General features: G+C 43.9%; 1 protein-coding gene across 23 annotated transcripts in view; it reads left to right on the top strand.

Annotated features, from left to right (window-relative positions):
- Positions 1–4,332: 4,332 nt before the first annotated feature.
- The window catches only part of LOC120900070 (plasma membrane calcium-transporting ATPase 1), a 65,578-nt gene continuing 46,883 nt past the window's right edge, over positions 4,333–23,027 (top strand). For 10 of the 23 annotated variants that reach the window (XR_005739138.1, XM_040306619.1, XM_040306618.1 and 7 more), the window contains exons 1-2: positions 4,333–4,461; positions 12,113–12,775. The gene's annotated coding sequence lies outside the window, so the exon portion shown is untranslated. The other 13 variants (XM_040306599.1, XM_040306601.1, XM_040306605.1 and 10 more) reach the window with 13 other exon arrangements.

The following is a 23,027-nucleotide window of genomic DNA, read 5'->3' as shown; positions in this document are numbered from 1 at the left end:
CTGCCAGACACAAAAAAAACTTTATATTGCTGTCCTTTTCTTGCTATGTGTTTCGACAAGTTTCATCTTATCATGACCTATACAGCCTTCTAATTTTTTGAGCAAAAATCTATCCCAAGTGTCACACATCAACACGCATACTACATCTACAGTAGACTGCCATAGGAAATGATTCAACCCAAGTTGTTCTGGGTTTGTTTTGATATCACCGTGATATCCCTTGCTGTGTCCAGTTGGAGCTTGGTAGTAGTAATGGGTAATCCGGAGCGGAGTCATAGATCAACTCCGACTCCGGTGCGCAAAAAATGACTCCGACTCCGGATCATAGCCGGATTTGATTCTGGATCAGTCCGGATCAGTCCGGATCGATCCGGATCAGTCTGGAACAATTTCCCTTTTGATCAAATGTTAAACATTATTTCAAAAGTTTAAAACTATTATATTCAGTGAGAGTCGAATTAAATAATCAATTAAGTGACTAAAACTACCCTTTACTTACAAAATTTTACAAAAATAAGTGATATTTTGGTTAAAAATCACGAGATTCGACTTACGCGGAAATTCGCGGTATTTTGCAGCCATTTTGGGATTTCGATCCATTATGCGTGTATCTCGGGGATCACCCGTGTGTTGAAACGATGGTTAAATCGTAATGAGACGAGCTCAAAACAAATTACGGGAACTAACCAATAAATTGTAGGGACCCCGTAACGGGTTTCAAAGTTCAAATTTAAAAGTCGACCAATTCAAACCAGACGGCAGGACCATTGTACGCCCATTGTGGAACCGCTACCCGGTTCAGAGTGACCAGAAATAATCTGTATTCCTACCGATTTATTATATGCCTACCGATTTACAGATAAGCCTCCTAAAACTACCGATTTTTCATTTAACCTACCGAAAATCACAGAATTTTGATTTTTCAGTCGTTTAAGCTTAATCTGAGGCGCTTGGGATGCTGTTTCAAGGATTGCTAACCTCATTTGTTACTTATCGCGCTGATGCACGTTTGTTTGCCTGGCACTTTTTATTTTTATCCGTTAAAATGTAATGTTCATAATAAGTAGAAAATGTCAGTTGCGTGGATTCCGAGAATTGCTCGTCAAAGAAAATCAATTAAATTTGAATTTGAATCTCGCTGTCGGCGGTTAAACCTTACCCGACAGACAAAGAGAATGAAATTTTCAGGCGAGGGGAAAGTACCCAAGTGCCACAAATCCACTAAACGACCACTAAACGGTTTCTAAACGACTCAAGTTCTCTACGTAAACGGAATATAGAAAGACTTCGTTTAGCGGACGGCAAACGACTCATGCATTCTAAAAATAGCAAAAAAGCTGGTGGCGCTCTCTGTTGGTGGGATACCCCAACCAGTTGAGCTTCATGGCTTGAAGGAGAGCTTTCTCATTTCCTCTGTACTGTTGTATGGTTTCGCATTGAAGTTATGCATCGCTAGAACTATAACGGCGATACGATTGCTTAAATACTAAACTCCAACGGAAACCACCAGTACTGAAGAAAGTGAAATTTGAGTAATGGTCGTTGGTGTTGATACCCGCGTATCTGACCACACGACCATTCATATAGATTGTTGCTCAGAAAGTTAGAAGGCTATATTGGTCATGATAAGATGAAACTTGTCGAAACACTTTGCAAGAAAAGGATAGCAATATAATGATGAGTTGTAATACGCCATCTATTGATCAAACCAATGAAACTGTGGAGCTTTCATTTTTTTCTATGAATATTCAATTTTCCAGTCGTTTAAGCTTAATCTGTGGCGCTTGGGAACAACACAGTTCCCTAGCAAAATCTGATATATAGGAAACGATTATTGAATCCGTTCAGTCAGCGAGCAAGGAGAAGTGTACCAAGCGAACCAAATATGAATTTATACTGAAAGTGAGGAATTTATCAGAGTGCCAGTGCATATGTCCTTTGCTCCTGTTCAACAGACTATCGAAATATCTCAAATATCGAGCAAAATTGTGAAAATTTTGGATAAAGTTAGTAGTGAGTCCATAGAAAATTCATCAAAGCATCCAGTTTGTTATGGATCTAACTGTCAAAGCAGGGTTTCTTCCTATTTTCGTTTTTAGACGTCAAATTGCACTGGATAAGCCCACCTGATATATCAACTAATTTTGCATTTAACCTTTGTTTCTATGATCAAAAACACACCCCCATCTTTATGATCACCTACCCGTGTAGGTCATACATTTTGTATGAGAAATTGCTCTTTTGCGTGGTAAATTGATCATATCTTCTGTTTTAGTTATTGAAATAACTTCAAATTTTCAGGAAAGCTTGAAGTTAGGTGTATCTTGGAGACCGCCTGTATATGAAAAATAATTAGGAAAATCCCTTTTTTATACTGGAAAGAACAAAGTTTTATGCAGTTGTAGCGACCAGAGCGCCATCTGGTGCGCACACCTAGAACTACCGACAGAAAATGTTTAACGGGCTAGTTAGGCAGGGACTGCACACAAAGCTAGAGCAGGACAAACGGTGGTAGCATGCTGCACCGCAGCTATAAAAACGGTGGCTTGCTCCATACACGCTCTCTCTCGTCCTAAACGTTTCAACACCGACACGCGCATATCCGTCCGGCTTACCCAACACACACTTCTTCTCCGGCAACTCTCGAACGAACAACACTAATTTTCGCGTCCCTCCCGAACTCACCGTTCCGCGGCTTAAAAGAAAAAAATAAATCGAATTCTACCAAAAACGTAGTTCGCAAAGCGTGTGGCGTATCTCTTTAAAAAATTAGGGACCACTTTTGTGGCGCCCCTAAACAGTGTTTGAATTTCTATGTATATATTGATTTGAATTATATTATGGCATGAATTATGGGATTATGGTAACGGGATTAGAAACAGACAACACTTGAAGCCTACAATATAAACAAGGAACTAGATGAGGATTAACTGAACTATGTAATGAATTATAGCATGTACAAATGATCTCAAACAGACAAGTGAATAAACATTAGCAAAGTGAAAGTTCAACCGTCTACACGTCATTTTCTTATTCCCAAAATATCACAAGTTTTCCTCCAATTTCACACCCGGTGTAATTTTCTACATGCAGCTTTCCTGAAAATTTAAAGTTATTTCAATAATTAAAACAGAAGATATGATCAATTCACCATCCAGAAATGCAAACTCCCATACAAAATGTATGACCTTCCCGGGTAGGTGATCATAAAGATGAGGGTGTATTTTTGGTCTTAGAAAGGAAGAAATGGTTGCGTTCTCAACAGTGCTCCTGCCGAAATCTGCCAATATAATCTGGCCACACTGGCCCGCAGGGCAAAAGCTCACTCGAAAGGTCAATAACCATCGCCAAACGTCAAAAACGACCGTCGCCAGCGCCTCGAAATCGTTGCGAGTTTCGCTCGCTGGCGACGTCGGTTTGCAGTACATGCGACGCCGGTTTTGACGTTTTGCGACGGTTTTGCGACGGTGGCCGCCAAAAAGCTCGCTTTGCCCTTGTGGGCAAAGTGACCAGCAATACCGATGTATATATATATATACAACCCAACTGGCTAGACGTGCATATAGTAAAAATGATCCCATGACTGCGATGGCTCTTAAATTTAACGCTAATTATGATAATTTTGACTGGCATCACGCGACTCATTTTTCAACTGTTTACTGTACTGTGCGTTATGTAATGTATTTGTCAGGTTACTGTTAAGTTATGTAATGCTAGATTTAAGTTTTTGGGTAGTATTAAGTAATAAGGCCACTTTGCTCGGCCAATTAGTTCCACCATAAACTATACTATACTATACTATACTATACTATATATGTCTCAATTAATTTAGAATTAATTATTTTGGAGGAAAAATCTCAATTTTTTATTCATTGGATTACAAAACTCAGCCAAACAATTAAATCAATCTAAATAATCCAGCGAAAATGAAATGACAGCACGTACGATAAAATCGTATCTAAGGAGCACTGCTGCGGTCCTAAGCGGTCGCGTGGAGCCCCGAGAAAAAGAACTTGTCACCACAAAAAAAATGTGCATCTTAGCCTTCTTTGGCTTATAATTCCAATTTTCAGATCGACACTTCAGAAAAATCTTCATTTGTGTAACCGCTGAACCAATTCTAATCCATATCCTAAATAAAGGATGCATATTCTCGTGAGATGAAACTTTCATTTTCCGCATTAGCACCCCCTCCCATCCCGCTTAACACTTCTTTCGCCTTGACTTCTTTTAAGTTTCGAGTTTTAACCTACCGAAAACTACCGATAAAATTTTGATGCGCCTACCGAAAACCGCCAAAATAATCTGGCCACACTGAGCCGCTTATCCGTTTGACGGGCGATCTTGGACAGGTCGGAATTCCGACGACGGCAGGAGCGTCTAACAAATTGCAAACAATTGCCCCCGGAGCCGTACAGCGGATTTGTGCGAAAAAGAAAGGATAAGCTTGCGGAAATTTCGGTAAGTAGCAGAGTGTGTGTCTGTGCTTTTTTCCGTTTTTGGACATCGGTTTCCGCTTTGCCCATACACGTTTCATGGTTCTCCCCCGAGGGTTTCGGTGCGATCATTGATTTTTCATCCTGGTATGTGTAGGTGTAGTGTGCGAAATGAAAGTTGTGCGTGTGTTACCCGGGGGAGGATAGGTTAAGGTTTCTGTTACGACCGACAAATTGAAAGGCACAAAACGCTTTCCCGTCGTGTGATTTCTGCATTGGAGTGGGATTTAAAACTCAGGTGCAAATTTTCCTAGGGACGATCTCTCAACCCAATGGAGAAAGCGGTGTGTATGTATGTTCAGCTATGTTTGTGTGTAGGTGTGTGTGTGCACCGGGCGTACATCGCGTGTTGGGGCCATCAGTGTGCGCAGCGAAGGAATTTTTTTCTTTGGTTTGTTAAAAGTTACACACTCCACCGAAGTGCCGTGAAAGAATACGTGTGTGGAAGCATGCGGCGTGTGTGCGTGCTATCGATCGATTTCAATCGCCCAGGTGGCCATTAAAATCGCTTCCAAACGTCGCGCGCGCCCGATAATGCATCACCTTCGTGTGCAGACGGACGGGGACGGTGTGTCCAAACTAAAGGTGACTGACGCGAGGAAGCAGTGTGCGAGAAAGGTCGAGTGGATGTGTGCATATAGCAAAATCCATCCCCAAGCGCGGCCTACTGTGCCCGATTTCCGCGGGTACTCGGAGGCAATCTCGCGCATCGCCGCGCAGGTGATAAGGGCCAAGCCGTGCGGGTAAGAGGTGCCATGGTTCGGTTTTGTTTACATCCTTGAAGGCTTACACTTTCCTTTCCACCGTTGCAAGCGCAAGCGAGTGTGCGGACGTTTGGAAAAGCTCACCTCCGACCGCCTCCCCCGGGGGTTGATTTATGGTGCACATTAGCAGCGGCGACCTGGATGCAATTGCTCTGCTACCCGATAAGAACGACGTGTGCCTAGGAGAAAGCCCGAGCAAGCCTGAGAGGCGCGCCGTCACAATGGTGACAGGTAAACACACACATACACACAAAGAGCGTGTGGCTGCGGCTCCGGCGGCATCGTCTTGTCCTCGACCGGACCGGGCTTTTTTGCAGTACCCCCGTCCACCCGACGGACACGCTCTTACCAGCCGTAACGACATCCGGGTGGCAGCCTCAATTAGTGATGGAACGGGGGCCTGGGCGTCATGTGGCCCCGAGGCGAGAGAGAGAGAGAGCGAGAGAGAAGGTGTTTGAAGCGCGTGCACCTGAGCGTGTGCGCGGGTGCATCATGCCGCACCGGAGGTGTTTTTCTATTTGACTTCGCTTTTTTTTATTTGTTTTGTTTTAGCGTAAGGCCATCGAGAAATGAGGGTGTAACATTTATGCTGTCCCCTGGCAAAATGCTTAAAGCCTCCGCACTGCCACGTAGAGAATGTTGCCGAAGGTCGCATCTAATTATTACAAAGGGGGAAGCGTTTCGGCACCATTCACGCCGTTACGCTCCCTGCCGTGGAATGTGCTCCAAACACACAAAAGGGTCGAATAGGTGTGGAATTTTAATCGAGTTTATTGTCCTCTTTCAGTGTATTTTTTGCGGAAACTAGAAGAAAATCCGCACCAGAAAACACCCGCACCGCCACAAACCGCGCACTGGCGGACAGAATGCGAATGTGCGGAAACCGCTGCTAATTAGGCGTCCGGGGCGCCCGCAGCAGCAACAACAGCATTGATTGAGCCCTTTTTTTGTGCAAGGCTTTTTTCCATTCCATGAAGAAGGGCCACCACAAACTGCACCACAACAGGCACATCACCACCAGGCTGAAGGGTGGTCCTTTTACAGTTGAGGGCTATTTTTAGCAGAATCGAACCGAAGCAGAATGGTCGAAAAATAGGCTCTCCACCCACCTGCAACACCCACCCCCTTGTGTGTGTTAAATTATGAAAATTGATTAGCAGCTTCGCTGGGGGAACCGGGGGGCCACGACCGCTAGGGACACGGGGTGCGGGCTTTTGATTTGCACATGACAAAGCCAAAAAATCAATCTTCCATTTTCATTTATCCCCACGCTCTCATATGGTCGGTGCGGAATCATGCAAAAACTGCCCCACATCCCCTCCTCCAACCACATCCGGGATCATCGTCACTCCTCCTTCGCATTTTCCCACAGGCACGTTGCATAACAGCGAGCTCGAAATTGAATTTTCCACCTTTTTCGAGACGCGAAAATCGATCGATCGCCCGTCCTGCCCGTCCACCGCCCGCCGGAGCACACCGTACGTATGTGTGCTCGTGTTGATTCGTGCTCGACCGGGGGGAGAGGGACAGCATAAATTCGGTCGGATTCAGCACGGATCAGCACGGGAACGCACAACAGGAACAGGTCGGTTGAAGTAGATTCAGATTGTGTGCATGCATGGGTCCGTTCTCCCACAGACTCCCTGCGATCGAGCGTGGGGACGTTCACCTTCACCACGCTTTGCCCCCGCCCTCCCCTCCCCCATGGCTGTTGTGTTTGGTGCATCTGGCGTCTCGGAGTTTGGCGTTTTGGGCATGATGTGTGAAACGTTTTTCTAAATATAAACATTCGGACTGTGCCTCCGCTGGTGGTGGTGGTGTGCTTGAAGCTGCCGCTTGCTTCCCCATTGGAGGGGCTTCCCGGAGGAGGGAAAGGGAGGATGTTGCTATGAGAGTAGAGGTTTTCCTTCCTTTCCCCCCGGTAGTATCGCCAATCGGGATGTTCCTCAGCCAGCCGTAGTCGAGCGTTGTTGGGCTAGCGTTGGACCGAGTGTCTGTGTGGAATAAATGGTCGGCTATGGGGATATAGAGGAAGATAGGAAACAAAAGTAGGGCATAAGCGGGGTCACACACATGCACACACACACACACACACACACAAAATGAGGACTTGTGACCAATAATTCATGCTAACATTTTGATTCGACATTTGGAGACTGCAAATTGTTGTAATTTTGTTGGCAATTCTAGTCACAAAACAGATTTAAAATGTTTCAATTTTGCCGTTCATCCCAACCCGAGGCACACTGGAAGGGATATTTCGGAATGTTAAGGAGTTTTACGTTTAAAAATATCATTGTTGTCTACATCCTTTAATAAACCTCTTAGAAATAAATATTTAGAAAAAAGGTTTTAAGAAAAACATACGAAAGTAACTGCTTAGATAAAAATCCTATAAATAGAATTGTACAGAGAGAAAAAAAAATGTTCCAACCTTTGATTATTATAAATATGAAATTATTTACGTGCTCCACATTACCGATCACTATTGGTGCAACTATTTTTAGCTGCATGTTGATAAGAAAGTTCGCCTATAGCTATCTAATCTACATTGCGCCCCTCATTCCAATACTTGATAAGAGGCTAAACGTATCAACTGATACAGCGTTAGATATTATAATTGCAAAGCAATTGTGCGAGATTGTGTCTGGCTCGTTTTGTAGGCTACGACCGCGTCAGTTCGTTAAATAATGCATTGTTTTGTGTTACATCATTTTTGGTGATATTTTTTGTTTATTTTGTTCTTTAAAAAAAAGTCTGAATTTCTCTTTCTTTTAGGCGACCAAACACACGCGTTCGGTGAGTTCCACGGGCTTGTATTAATTGCGTGTGGGTTCCTTTTGGCACCGAGATCGGGTGAGGGCTTTTCGATAAACAAGGCTCACACAAGCTCATGGCCTACTGCGCTCACATCCACACCACACACAGCTGACTCACACGAGCGGAATCCATCGAATCGGGCTCTCCCCCGTGCTCTTGCTCTCACCGTCTCAGCCGGAAAAGCTCACGGGAAAATGTGTACCGCTTTTCCAGCAGCTCTTCAGCAAGTGCGCCCCCCTGTGAAGCTATTTCTCACGCTTTTCCCTCCACATGCCACCGCTGTTTTGAGGAAGATTGAGTTGTTATTCCCCGTGCCCTCAGCACACACATTGCAGGGCACGCCGAGTGTGCTCTCCGTTCACCATCTGCACGCGAAACATCCATCGCGCTCTCCCAGCATGCATTGGAGCATTGAAAGTTCTCTTCGCAACCCTTACATTTTTGGGACTGACGGGCTTCTCTCTTGCTCGCTCACTCTCTCTATAGTATCGTACATATGGCCCAGTGCGCTCCCACCGAACACACAATAAGGTGTGGGGGTGGCGGTGCGGATTGCCCTTATGAAATTGGCCCCCGCGATGTGAGCGCAGTACCGCCTCGGGAGCACACTGCCAGTGCGAGAGCACACACGCTGCAAGTTCGCCGCAAGTGGTCGCGCGCTAGTCTCGCTTTCCGTGTGGTGTTGGTGCCTGTGTCTGCTTGAGTGTGTGGCAGTTTTCCGTTCTGCAAGGTGAAAATATCTAGATAGTTAGTGGCGCTCGCTCGGACAAGGGTGATTTTCGTGAGGCACCTTTCACCAATTGCTAATTAGCAGCAGGGAGCAGAAAAAGAATTCTTGCGTGTTGCGTGAAACACTAAATTCTATGCACACCTTCACACACACACACACACAAACACATACGAATGCCATATGCAGTGAAGCACAGGTGCGTTACACTGTGGGATGATCTTTATTGGTATCAATCGATTGGTCGACTCCTCCGAAGTGACACACCAGGGGAGGGAACAAGAAGAGCGAGGAAAAAACCGCTCAATAACCTATAATTTCTGTGACCCTGAAATATGGAATTAGAGTGTGTGTGTTTGTGTGAGTGTGTGAGAGTGTGGTTCATTTGGTAGTAGGAGAGGGGGAGGGGGGAGGAGAGAGGGAACGAGGAAAAGCTCTATAATAGCTAATGCATGGATGGATATGGTGTGACGATGATGATGATGGTGATGTGTTGGCAGTGGTTGAAAATTTTCGTCTAAAATCGATCAGATCGATCACATATACTACCGATGTGTGCGTGTGTGTGTGTTTGTGCGCGTGTGGGGAGGAAAAACGAATAGAAGAAAAATCGACGTTTGCTCCCCCGGTTGGTTGGTCGAGCGCAGCTCTGGGGGTCAGGCTAGGCGGACGGGTGGGGGGCGGACAACCAACCAATATTAGGCGACTATATTAAGAGCGCAACACAAGCATATAGCTGGTACGGCTAGTTCACATTAGACACAGCGCCGACAATCGAGCAGACCGCAGTCACAGCCGTGGTGGAAAGTAGATTTTTTCTTTCTTTCTTTCCTTCTGTTGGCTACGGACTGCCGCCGCCATGATCGCGCACATTTTCGTTGAATTTTAATTTAGAATCGCGCGCTGTTTTTTTAGGGGAAGCAATAGCTCACCCCACTACCACCATCCTGAATCAATAAAAAAGGCGGTCGAAAGTTAGTCGACTGTGCTTCCTTTCCTGCCAGCGCGAACACACAATTAAAATTGAACCATCGTGTACGAAAATCACTAAAATGTTCCGTGATTGACACACACACTAACACATGTGTTTGGTCCCGTTTTTTTTTAGAGGCGAAAAAAAATGTGTAAAAGTGCACGGTACGCGTGTGTGTGTGTGTGAAATGTTCTTACGGCTGTGTTTGCTATAGGTATAAGGTCACATTTTCGCCTTTAATCATGCTCGTCATCGGAAGAAATTATGTAATAAGTTTTGTATGTGGACGTGTGTGTGTATGTCGTGCGGTGGTGGTGGTGTTGGTGGTATACAGCATTTCCCAGCTCTCAGCTCACACAATTTCCCTCACCGAGTGAACAAGAACTCCCCGCTCGCCTTACATGCCGCTTTTCATCCGCCGCATCCTACTTCCTCACCAACAACGATCAAGTCGGACGGACGGACTTGCCAACCTTCTCGGTTGTTGGTGCTATGGGTCGATTTTTCTCACCCATCCAGAGCCTTCTTGTTTGAAGAGCCGCAGAGACCATCCAAAGAGCGAAGGGAGCAAAAATCGAAAACTCTCAGCGCGTGGGAAATCGGTGAAAACGGGGGAGAAAGAAAGTGAAAGGAATGGGGAAAGGGGGTTCTTTGGGGACCATGCGTGTGTGTTACGGGAAAATGAGGGAGAGAATGGTGTAATGGCTAGCTTTCTCTAAAATAGCTCAACCGAGAGCAAGAGTGAGCTGCGCTAGCCAAAGGAAAGGTGGAAAATTTTTGACGTGCGGAAACCGTATGTTTGTACGGAAAGAGAGGAGAAGAAAATCGAGTCTCTCAGCGTGAGAGTGGGAAATGAAAATCGCCAGAGAAGTTGTGGGAGAAAATTGAGCAAAAGCTTTTGGGAAAACTCGGCAAATCGTGTAGTCGTCGTGGTGAGAGAACCTTCTGCGGTGGAGCCAACCAACCAACAAAGCAGCAGCATCATCATCATCGTCAACATACGAAAGAATAGGAAGCAGCAACAAGGAAAAACTCACAACAACAATTCCACAGAACGATACCGTTTTGTACAGTCGCGAGAGGAGTTTGCTCGCCCCCGCGTGCTGAAGAGTAGAACCTATCTCTCGCCACATGGGGGGTTTTCCTCCGAGCAAGAATTTTCCCGAGAAAACTACGAGAGAAAGGATATGATGTGTTGGCCGTGCGACGGTACTGAAGGGCTCACTCGTCAGTTTTCCTCACAACGTTGGTGCGGCCGGAGTGTGTGTGTGTGCGCAGTCTGGTTCGTTGATTAAGGTGGTCACCTTTGTTTTTTGGTTCATTTTCTATTTTTTTGTATCCACCCCGCTCCTTCCTCTATTTGGACGTTATAGCTCAGTAGCAGGGACTTTCGTCCATTGATCCATGGTGCGTGGTGTGTTACACAATATCCACTCTAGCCACACCGGGCAATATACGGTCTATCCTTGCCGGAGGCGTGGGGTGTTGGTGTTCAGTGTTGATTAAAGATCCAGAGAGCACATTGGTGACACGGGGCCAGGGATTGGATGTGTAATTTTGACGTGAAAAATCCTCGAAAATGGAGGCAACGACTCGAGCAAAGTGATTAAAAGTGGCACATGCATCACAGCGACGACGGTCCATTGGATGTTGGAAAAGAGAGCGCTTGAGAGGGAATGCTTGCAGTTTGATAAAAGAGAGTTGGTGGTCGTTAGTGTGTATGTTAAATCTGTGTATGTGTGAGTGTGTTGGAAGCAATAGAGTGACGTTTTTGTTGCTGTGGCATGTGGACCAAACTGAGCTGTCCTGTTCGTTTGCCATGGTTCCGGAAGCAATCTCTTCCAATAATAAGTTTCCTGCTAATAGAAGATCTCTTCAAATACTAAGTCGAGGACTTGGCAGATATCTTTAGATGTTGTTTAGACTACAAATTGGACGGAATATCTCACAATAAGCATCATCCTCCTGGTAGGACATTCTAAGTATTCATCACCTGATACACTGGAGACATTGTTTTATTGGAATAGTAGATACCGGAAACAGTAGATACTTGATATCTTCTTGCTAAGTACACTCTGCTTTGGTAGATATCTGGCGATATGTTGTAATTTAGAAATTAGATGAAATATTCCATCAACAATATGCTCTTGGCAAGTGTTGACATTGCAGTGTAGTAGGCATCGCTTGGTTATGTCAAGCCTCCTCTTCACAGTGACGTGCATTCGCCCTTCCGTCTGTGTGTCAGTTGAGTCAGCCAGTGGTTCCGTATCCAGTCAGTGTGGTGTGTCTATCCTTTTGGTTGCTTATTGGTCTCTATCTTTCTCTATTATAGCCAGCCGCAGAAACACCGAACCGTTAGGAATTGTGCGAACGACCACCATCACCGATCACCTGGAGAAACCACGTACGGTGCCCGCACGTGCACACAGCTGCTGCAGCACACATCCTCCTCCAGCTCTAGCTTCGTTGGTGTTGTGACAGTGTGCGCTCACCGACGGGATGGTGTGTGCGTGTGTGCCTGTGCACGCGTTTAGTGTCGTGTTTGTGTAGCTGTTTGTGTATGTGTGCGTGTGCGTTGTGGTGTGCGCCCGTGAATCTCTTCCGCCAATTGATTTTCCGCGCAGCAGGGCCTTTGCTCGACCCTCCCTCCGGAAGTGGATTCGACTGCTGGTGGCTTTTCATTTTACGACCGGGCCAATTATAGATAGTATTATATATAATAACGTGCAACGGGGGAAAACACGGTGTGAAAATATCTCACGTCACTACCACCGGAGGTTGTGGTAACTGGGTGTGCTGTGTATGTGCCGCCGGTTTGCTATTATCTCGTGCTGCTGGAAGTAATTGTGTGTTAAGGTGTGTGCTACTACTACTACTACTGCTGCTTGCCCGTTTTGGAGATCCAGTGCCGGACCGAAAGGGCGGAAGTTTGTTGTTGTTAGAAGTTGGATGTATTGTGGGGAATAAGTTCGTAAACTTCAGAAGCAAAATTGAGGTAAGTGTGCTCGTATAAAAGTGGATGTTGAGGGGGATCGCATGCTAGTTGAGCAACAAAAATTAGCAGTATGTAGCATGATTGCATCGCTCTGTGTGCATTGAACCGTCCCTAAATCATAGCGCGAATAGTCCATGGTTATTGAGATACGGTCGGTTTTACATAATTATTTGTGAAAAATCGATTTTCCTTCCGACTGGCTAGTGGTGAGCCGTAGCCTCAAAATCAAACGTCGCTGGGAAGTCGCGTGTGTGTGTATGTTGGTGAGAAATGGTGACCCAAAAGCGGGTCGGGAGCGTTCAAATGCACGAAGAAGTACTTGCCTTCGTCATTGCTCAGTTAAACGTATGTCGAGAAGCGGCATGCTCACCCGTGAGATGTGTGTATAGCTCTCACTAAGCTAGGATATTGTTTTTGCACTTTTGGATTTTCCTTCACTTCAGGTTTCTGCTTGTGAGGAACTCATTTTCTCACTGTTCGGTAAAAGTTTTCAATTTTTGAGCGGGTACCTAAATCAAAATTCTTCCCGTTTTTACTGTCAGAGAATGCAAGAGCATGAAGCTTTATATTAATTATTGTTTAATAATAAAAGGTAACATTTTTATGATATAATTCAACATTGTGGAGATTGAGGCAGTTGCAATCATATCAAGCAATTTGATAGTGTGTTCTGTATATTTTGAATAATATTGAGGACATCAATGTATGCTCTTCTAGCTCTTGATTGCATGTGTAGTATGTCCTCTGACACGAGAGCAGCTTGCTTAATTGTTCCACGAAGCAGAAGTGTGCCAACGAGTATCGATTTTAAACGTCGAGAAAAGACACACTTGTCCATGCCCAGCTGAAGATTCTCTGAATGTTTGCTGTGGTGGACGCTAAAGGAGGATTTGTCATAATATGCATAAAAATCATATAGATTTTGTTTTGCTTATTAGGATGTTCAGACATTGTTCTTCTTTTCGTTTTATTTGGCGCCATAACCTTAGTCGGTCTAGGCCTACCTAAGCCGCTAATGGCATTGGATATTTGTGACTAAAATAATATTGAGCCTGCGAAGACTTATAATTTTTGGAGCTTTTGCAAGCAATAATTAAAAATCTCTGCTGATGTGGAGAGCAACCTTAGTTGTAGGTCACTGTCAAAGTATAAAAGCTTCTTTCATGGACCAGCAATCTGTAACTCATTGGTTTTTACCCATAGAAAATTAGTAGAAATCCTCCAAAGAACGGTGAAAGGACAAGATCCATACGAGATTCGAACATAATGACACGTATGGATTTTAGGTCGTACGTCTTGACGACTCAACTACGGGGCCTTAACGACTTAACTTAGTTGTAATCTTTGATTACAACTTGGTTGCGCTTTTATCATCAAATGTAGTTTTTTAGTGTTGCCTTCTATCTTGTGACATTGTCTTTCATAATTGAAGGTGCTCATTTGAACAATATGCCCTTTTGTCTTGGTGTTGCGTGATTGCGATTGTCTAATGTAACCGCTTTCAAGACGCTTCGCGATGGGAACTGTGTCTTTCCATTGTTTTGTGCTTGTGTGGTGCACTAAGAGAATAGTAAATTGTTGCAAGTTTATAAAACATTGTTCACAGATGAAGAATAGTTCATTTGTCTAGCTAGCAAGCTGATTACTTCAAGTTTTCTTGTTAGAATTGGCTTCAAGATTTTTTTCAATTTGAAATTTAGAGGACGTAATAATCAGAACAACACTCACATCAAAATCACTCTCCAATTGATCAAACACAAAATCATTTAGTCTCAAAAGCTTCAAAACCCACTGTAAACCCAAGATTATTAAATATACAGTTAATATACAACAATTTAAAATTGCTAAAATGACCAGAAATATCGTTATTTATACACCAGCTATAAAATCATTAAGCATACCCAAGTATATCTGTCATTTGATGTAATGGTCGTTTGTTTGCCATTATCTCGTAAAATATTGGGGCACTCTCGAAGTTATCCATCGCAACCAAAGCCTTTTATCCCTTCTTTTTAAAGCCTCAACTTCAAAAGACATTCATATATACAACAATGCCATAAGTTTGTAGACGCTCGCCTAAAGATAACGCTGGAACCCGTTCGAATCGGCAATGGGTAAACACAACGGGCCGAGGTCTCCTGATAAGTTGGGTTATTGAAGCTTTGCTGTGTTGTTGGTGGAGTTGTTTGTGATTGTTAATTTTTGTGACGGATAGGCTCCACTTCCCATCGGGCGGCACACATAGGAAGTGAGTGAACGAGAGAAAGCCAACCAGATAAGAATGAACGCACTCTACTCTGCCTGTGTGTATGTGCGTGATATGAAAAGGGGAGAGAATCATAGTCACGCTCAGGGTGAAGGAGTGAGTGTGCATGCACTGGAAGAAATTGGTGGTCCTAAGGGTCTGGAAAGCACACTAAACTATGGGTAGGGTGAGTTGGACTGATAACACGCAAGAGCTCGGCATGTTGTGGATGCCACATCATCGAACAAGTTGTTGACCTTCCCTGCTCTGGTGAAGTACGGTGTGAACTGAGCTTGAACTTCTTCCTCATTTCCATCATCGATCTCTCGGGGGCGAAGAAGATCATTGCAAGCTGATCAAATATCAATGGCCATAGACATAGTGATGACAATCAGTCCCGTACCTTCTATTGTTTTTCCCAACAACGAAGAAGTTCTCAAAGATCTAGCGAGATAAATCGTTCCTAGATGCTTGCTGTCAGATTATTGATAGTAGATTAAACAGCATACGGGGGATAGGGGTCGCCCTAAGAAGAGGACCAATGCCTGATAAGGGTGAAGACGTAGGATGGGTGCTTAAAAACTGATACGGAACCGGAATTGCTGCACATACGTACATACTGTCCGTTCGACCTAGAAAGGTCAGTCGTTGAACCGACCCGGGCATAATCGGTCAGGAGAATCAGTGACCGGATGAGTAATTGCATGTACACACCCAGCGGCTCAATATGCGTGAGATCTAGACATTTTTTTATTGAGAACTTAAATAGCTAAAAAGCGTACCGTGACATAAGGGGAGCAGCAACAAAAAAGGAGTGGAATGGGGGGAGATTTTTAACAAAATTATTTCTTTTACCTCTGAGTATAGCTGGTGTGTGTGTGCGTCTGCAACTGTGAGACGATGCCTAGGGTTAAACATTCTCCTGTCAATGTGCTGCTGCTGCTGCTGCTTCGCCAAAGCATCTTGCTGCCCGCCAGTGCTAAATGATGTTTCGATCACGCTGTTTAGATTTTCACTTGTCTTTCAGCGAACGGGTTTGACAGGTGCTGCAGGCGGATTGAAAAATTGAATTTTCGCCAGAATGTTTGCATGGAATGGCCGGTGGTGGGAGGCTACAATTCTACAGTGTGTGTCGTAATTATGCGTGTTCTTTTGCTTGCCCTTCTTAGTCGTCGCCGTCGGTGCGTGGTTTGCAATTTGAAAGCGAGAAATGACCGCTGTCAAGCGACGGATCGATCACCCTGGCAAGATGATGGACCTGCTGGTTTCAAGCTATGATGTTTACATCATCGTTCTTTTACTCGTGACGGGCGAAAAAAAAAACGATAAAGTGTACTATTTTCCTTTTTCCTTTTTCTTTTTGTCCCAACGTTACGGTTCGTACGATTTTGCATGAACAAACCCCCCAATCTTGGGGTGTATCTTCTACTAAAATGGCCACTGTAGGCTGCCCTGTTGTTGGTTGCCCTGTTGGTGGGCTGACAATATAGTTGTCAAGTTTATGTGCCGTTTTTTGTTTTTGTATTCGTTAGTGCTGCTCAGTGGTAGTGGATCATTAAGCAAACCGCCGACAAGCTGACGATAACAGCAGCAGCGCATGGTTACTGTGCTGTGTTAAAAATTGCAAAAATTGTGTGACCAAAAAGGCGAAACCCAGCACTGAAGCTCCCCAAGTAAACTGAAGCTTGATAGTGTTGGAATTAGTGGAAATGGTTGCACTTCAGTGTAGTTAGTAGCAGCAGGTGGTAGCAGTTTCTAAAACGACCGGTGAAGATGCTGAAAAGCGAGGACAGAGAGTGAGAGAAAGAGACCATTGTCGGCAAAGACGTTTCTGGTTAAGGTTTAGTACACTTTCTCGTAGCAGTGTACCGAACCACCGCTGACTGAGTATTCTGTTTCTTTTTCGATTCTCTCTCTCTCTCTCTCTCTCTCTCTCTCGCTCTCTCTTACTGTCTGCTCTGTGCGTCTCAGGATAGGATTCGTTGTATTTTTCCTTTGCGGCTTTCGGCGGATTCGAGTTTTTCTTACACGCGGAGGCGGTTACATTCCATCCGGCGCAAGGTGGTATAGGAATGGAATTTTCCTCTGTTTTTCCAATCCATTTTTCTCAATTTTCTTTTTGGAGAGGGAACATTGGAGGGTTTAAAAAAACAACTCTTCAATGTCCGTTAGGATTCGATTGTGTTGAAAAAAAAAGGAGTCTTGTTAGAGCGTTTTTCACTTGTGCCAACCGTTTTCTCTCAGCACCCTCAAGGTGCGCGCGTTTGTTACATTACCTTGGCGCGTATGGAGGAATACACATTGATCCTATTTTTGTACAATCGAATCGTTGTGTGCCCCCCCATTTCCCCCTACTATCACCCCGCTTTTAGTACGTTCTGTGGGGCGTTGTACACTACGAACCTACCAGGGGTGTAGTAGATGGTAATGCAAAATTGATGGGAACTACGTAATGATTTATTGATTTGTTCTTCTTTCCTAAACACAGAATTACTCCTGTTTCTGAATATATTTACCATTTTGCTCAAGTCAAACCACCGGCTTTCGTTAATCAAAAGAACATCAAGCCTAGAAAATGCAACCAAACTCACTGAACACGTTCGCTCTAGCCGATCGATAGCGCTCCTTCCCTTGACTTGGATACTATTTTTGTAGCAGCAAAATGGAGCAGTCGTCAGTAGAGCATTAGTGGTAACAGTTTTAATCTCTGCAACACAGCATGTGCGCGGGTTTTCAAGTAGAGAAGTAGAGGTTTTATACTTTTTTTTGTATAATGCCGACAGCCGCTCAGCCAGAGCCAATATCAGTTGCACGCTGCTGCTACTGCAAGTGGATCATAAAATTAAACTCGAAAGATTGCCGGGGTACAGCAGCAGCAACGGGGCTGGTTTACACACACTCTAGCCCGCCGTCGGGCATGTTCCGGCAGTAAAAGTTGCACCACCAGTGTGAGCTTCTTCCCTTCCCGGTCCTTTCAACAGGGTAACGCCGCACAACACACGCGCACACGCATCTACCCCGTCTGTGCATTTTCTTTTCTGCTCGGGTAGGTAATAGGTTTAAAGAGTGAGGTTTGTCGACGGGCGATGGATGGTTCAGTCTCTGGACGCGCACGGCCATATGGATCTAGCCGGTATCCGTGGCGGTATGTCCAGTGCGGCAGTAGTCGTGTGGGGGTAAAAGGGTGTGTCGTAGTTTTTTTCCAACAGCTTGAGTCCGCAACATACACACAACACCGTTGGCCATTTCATCGTTGACCTGAAAACGAATTAATTAGATTTGAGTAGTAACAACAGCACGCTCTCGGTAGCTGTTAAGATCCCAGCATAGAAATCAGTAAGGAAAATGGGTTTTTTTTAAAGAGCTGTTGAAACCCGTAACGTAGATTACACGGGACGAGGGGGAGAGAGGTAGGATGAAGGTTTATGCCTGTTAAAGGCAGAAGGTGAGTCAGAAGCTAATAGAGATTAATTTTTGATTAGCAGACGGATTGCGATTAGTTGAGAGAAAGCAACACTCAGAGTGTGTTAGAGTAGACAGTAGCTTGCTGCTATTAGGCTGCGGTCTGTCTGCTCTAGAGTAGTAGAAAGGGGCATGGTCTGACAATCTTGACCAAACAAATCAAACGACGCTTAGAAAAAAAAAGCATTTCCTCGACAAAGAAAGACAAACATCGCAGTAATAATTATCGGTGTAGTTCGATACTTACATACGCTGATAAAACAATTGAGGTTAATATTACGTATAGCTTCAAACTTTGGGTTTTCCTCATATTTGTATTGAATTTATTCATATCCTGCCTCAGGCCAAGTCGATTTTTAATTTTTCGTGAATGTCATGATGTACTAAATTCAAATGTGTCTAACTACTGCTGGGTCCTGATGTCACCGTAAATAAATATTTTATACGAGGCTGTTTCGTTTCAAACCGATTCTAATGCAATTTCTTCGATAATTCATATTAATATGGTACATTGTAGTATTGAAGTACATTGTAATCTATTGTTGATATAGTTATCTACATGAAAACAACAATGAATTCAAAGCAAGACGTTTTATCTTGTTTAAAATTTCAGACAGCCGAATTAAACTGTGACTAATCGCACAAAAATGACAGTGATAATAGCATAAAAACAACGACATATGAAGGTAGATTAGACGAATGGATTGATGATCTTATTTTTTTTCAAATTTGGAAGGTTTGCTTCAGTTATGTCAATTATGCAGAGGTATGACCTATAAAATTTGAATTAGTAAGAAACTATTCCATCCCAAAAATATCTTAATTATCATTAATTCGAAGCAACACGGTACCTTGACTGTGAGATGCTTCCAAATGCTTCACAATAGGCACAATTGGAGCCTAAGTATCTTTTTTATCTTCCATAGTATTATGAATATTGCTAATTTTCGGTCATTCATTTCATATTTTTCAAAATGGATCAAAATTTAAATTTTATTGCTTTCATCCAAATATTAAAATATCCAAAACAACCAAATATTTGAATGCTCTGGAATGTCCAGAATGCTCTTGTATATATATTCACTGTATGTTCTGTCATAAAATATAGCTTAACATTGTTATTAAAATTTATTGGTTTTTATTTTTGTTCAATATTTGTTAAACGTTACCAATGTAAATTAAACAAATTCTTCATTTAACACAATTTGTATGTGTGTAGTGAATGGTAGTTTCATATAACAGACGAGATTGCACTGAAAACGAAAACAAAATCTTGTTTCATTGGCTCATTCGATCGCTGACAAAGCGCTGCCTCAGTGAACTAATTTTGGTTGTGATTTTCAAGTGAAATGATTTGTATTTAATCATGCCCAATTGTGGCGATTACATTTTTCGCCTACCGACATTGAGATACGTTTGAATATGTATGGAAGAAGCTAATGGTAGGAACAATATAGCAGGAAATAAGCTATCTGGGCTCTGACTCGCTCCAAAAATCCCCAAACCCATATCGGACAATCCTATGTGTGTTTGGCTTGTATATAGTGGAAGTGTGGACGTCGGGTTACGCTTATATCTAGCTTTCTTCTCTATACCCTTTACATTACATAATGGTGGGGTGTAAAGGTGCGTGTGGTGTGGTTGGTTTTATATTGGATCAAAACGACGATGGCGGCCCACAATAAATTGTGTTCCGTTCGTGGTTCTGCACACGCAAAAGCAGTTGGCATTGAAGCTGCCAAAAAAAGAATAATGATGCGAAGAGCGCCAAGCGAGGAGCCGTCCCAACATGGGCAGAAACCGCCGTCATCCCCATATCCATCATGTTACCTCGCCACGGTCAAATTGGCATTGGTATTTTGGGGTGTGTGCGTGAGCATGTGTTTGTATGTGTATGTGTTTGTGTGTGTTCATAACAAACCTCCACCGTGACACGTTTGATGAAGAAAAGATTTGGCCACATGCGTGATAGTTTTGTTAAACGCATGGAGTAGCACTATTGTTGGTGCTTTTTTTGTTCCGTCAGGATGAAATTAGTGTCCATCCATTTTAAGGATTTTACTCTTAACATACAATGAATATTAAATCTTAAGGTAGAATTTATTTCAAAAATTGGTGGTTTAACGCTATAATTGAAGAGTAAAATTAACCCAAAAGTAAAATATCATGCCACATTATTGTAAGGGGCACACTAGTCTTAGCTATAAGTCAAAATGCTCATATATCGTTTATAAAACGAGCTGGCATGGGCCATAATAGTAATGAGCTGGTACCGGGCTAATGTAATTTAAAAGTGTACAAGGAGACATATTCTAAGATCATTAAAGGAAACTTTGAGGTTCCTGGGTGGTGTTGTCGATTTACAGAGGCTTTAGTTGTCGGCTATATTCGTATCTTTTACTTGTGGTTGTTACTAGTCAATGAGTCTATTAAAATCAATGCCATGTGTTGTGATTCTAAATGGCAAGGAACTTTTAAGTATGTATATTGGTATGTACAGCTAGAATGCACACACATTCAAATCAGCTTAATCGTATTTGAAAGTGGCGATAAAGAGCATCAGCCAGCATTTGATTCACCATCCAGGGCCAATCTAACTATTGCCCTCAATGTGGAATGTGAAAAAAATGATAATACTGGCCTAGTTTTCTACTCTGGGTCTTTTTATTTTATTATTACGATCATCATAAGCCTTCCAAAAATCAGTATTCTAGAAAGAAAGAGAAAGAGTATCTGATGAAGGGAATATAAGCAACATTTCTACACTTTTCACGTTTTCTCATTTGTTGACATTCTCATCGAGCAAGTGAGTTGTGTTGTGTGTGTTGTCTCCCTCAGCATCAACACTTTTCTCACCATTAGATATCAAATCGATCTTCTCACCTCAGATATGAAATAATCTTATCTCAACTCAGCGTACCCGTCCTCTTGAGAAAGATGTTGAACAGATATACTCTCCCTCTCTCGTTCGCTGTGTACGAGAACTCTTCTCTTCCCTTGCAATTGGTGAGATGAGAGAGGAAGGGTTCTAGTCCAAACCGTAGCGATCTTGAAGAGGTGCGCCACTTCTCACCAGCTCTTTTCTCATAAGTTTTCATAATTTTCGCTTGCGCCTCTCTACGATGTGAGGTGGTGATTTTCCTCATTTGCTCATTTTCTCGCGCGAAGAGAGACGATACACATCCCCGTCCTAGATTGCGACACTTGCTCCGGAGTGTGTGAGCTCATATGACGTGAGAGACGGGTTTGGAAGCTTGCCAAAGCTTCGAAATGGGGATAGCGGCATCCAGCAGCTGCTGCTGGGCTACTAGAGTGAACCACCCGGTTGGTGGTAGTGTGGCGATGCTTGTAGGGAGGTAGGTAGGTGGTGGTGGTGGTTTGCCAGCATCAAAAACCTCTTGTGTTTACGAACAACAGCGGATGACAGTTTTTCGGTCAAGGGGATCGAATGACGTCATGAGCGATGAGATGATGAGATTTCGACGGCGCACCTTGTTTCCTCCCTGTAGCGGAGTACGTCCCGGCAATGTACTCGGAGAGACCGACCCCCTGGGGTGGCAGATGACTTTTCTCAACTGCTCCCCAGGCGCGCACTCGAAACGACGGCGCCCTACATACACATAAACACACACACGCACATGCACACAAACATACACTCATGAAGCTGAGGGATTTCTCTTGATCTAGCCTGGGCTGTTGTAGAGCAGGAAAACGGATAAAGGCAGGGCCAAAATCGGTTCTAAAAGAGAGTGTGTTCTTCCATTAGCGAATGGATTGTTTGAAAGGATTATGACTGAGGATGTGAAGGGTATGTGTTTGTGTGAGTGTGTGTATGAGTGTCGCTCTTATCGAAGCAAATGTCAGCATTGTATCCTTGTAGCTTTGTTTCGAGACCGACGACGAAAAGTTCCCCGGGAAAAGGTCGCATTTTATGACATGATGTGTTCTCGGACTAAACCGCCGACCAGAATGTTCCCCGATCGATCTCTGTGCAAAAGCGTTGTCTTATGTAGAACGAACGACCTATAAGCAGTGCAGAAGAAACACATACACTTTGTGTAAAGTGGGGTTGACTGCCGCCGTTGCCGCCGGGCGGAAATGAAACAAGAACGTCGATGAGAGCTAAAGACGGCAGAACCCCCCCCATGGTGTGGCGTGGATAGAAAACGGAACTGCTTACAGCGACAAAATAGTGTATTATGGGTACGTTTTTGCTTCTCTTTTCCCTTGCCCAGGGGGAGCCATGCCATCCCATACATATGTGTGCGCTTGAATTTGGTACAGCGAGAATGTGTCTTTAGCACGATTTTGAGCGTGAGTCGTGTGGGTGGGATTGCGGGGGATGTGGATGCGCGATAGTGTTAGAAGCTGAAAAACCGCACCACAAAAAAAAAAAAAAACACCAAACGGGGCGGGCAGCTCATTTGCTTGCTCATCATTATTTATAATTCAGCATTCGTTCATCTTGTCGGCAACTGTTGTTGTTCGCTTCCCTCGCTTCTTCCATTGTGGCCGCGCCCGCTGTGTCTCTATTTCTCTAATAGC

Source organism: Anopheles arabiensis, chromosome 3, assembly GCF_016920715.1.
Source record: "Anopheles arabiensis isolate DONGOLA chromosome 3, AaraD3, whole genome shotgun sequence".
Lineage (NCBI taxonomy): Eukaryota > Metazoa > Arthropoda > Insecta > Diptera > Culicidae > Anopheles > Anopheles arabiensis.
Note: the sequence above shows the minus strand (reverse complement) of the source record. Positions and strands in the feature narration are given on the sequence as shown.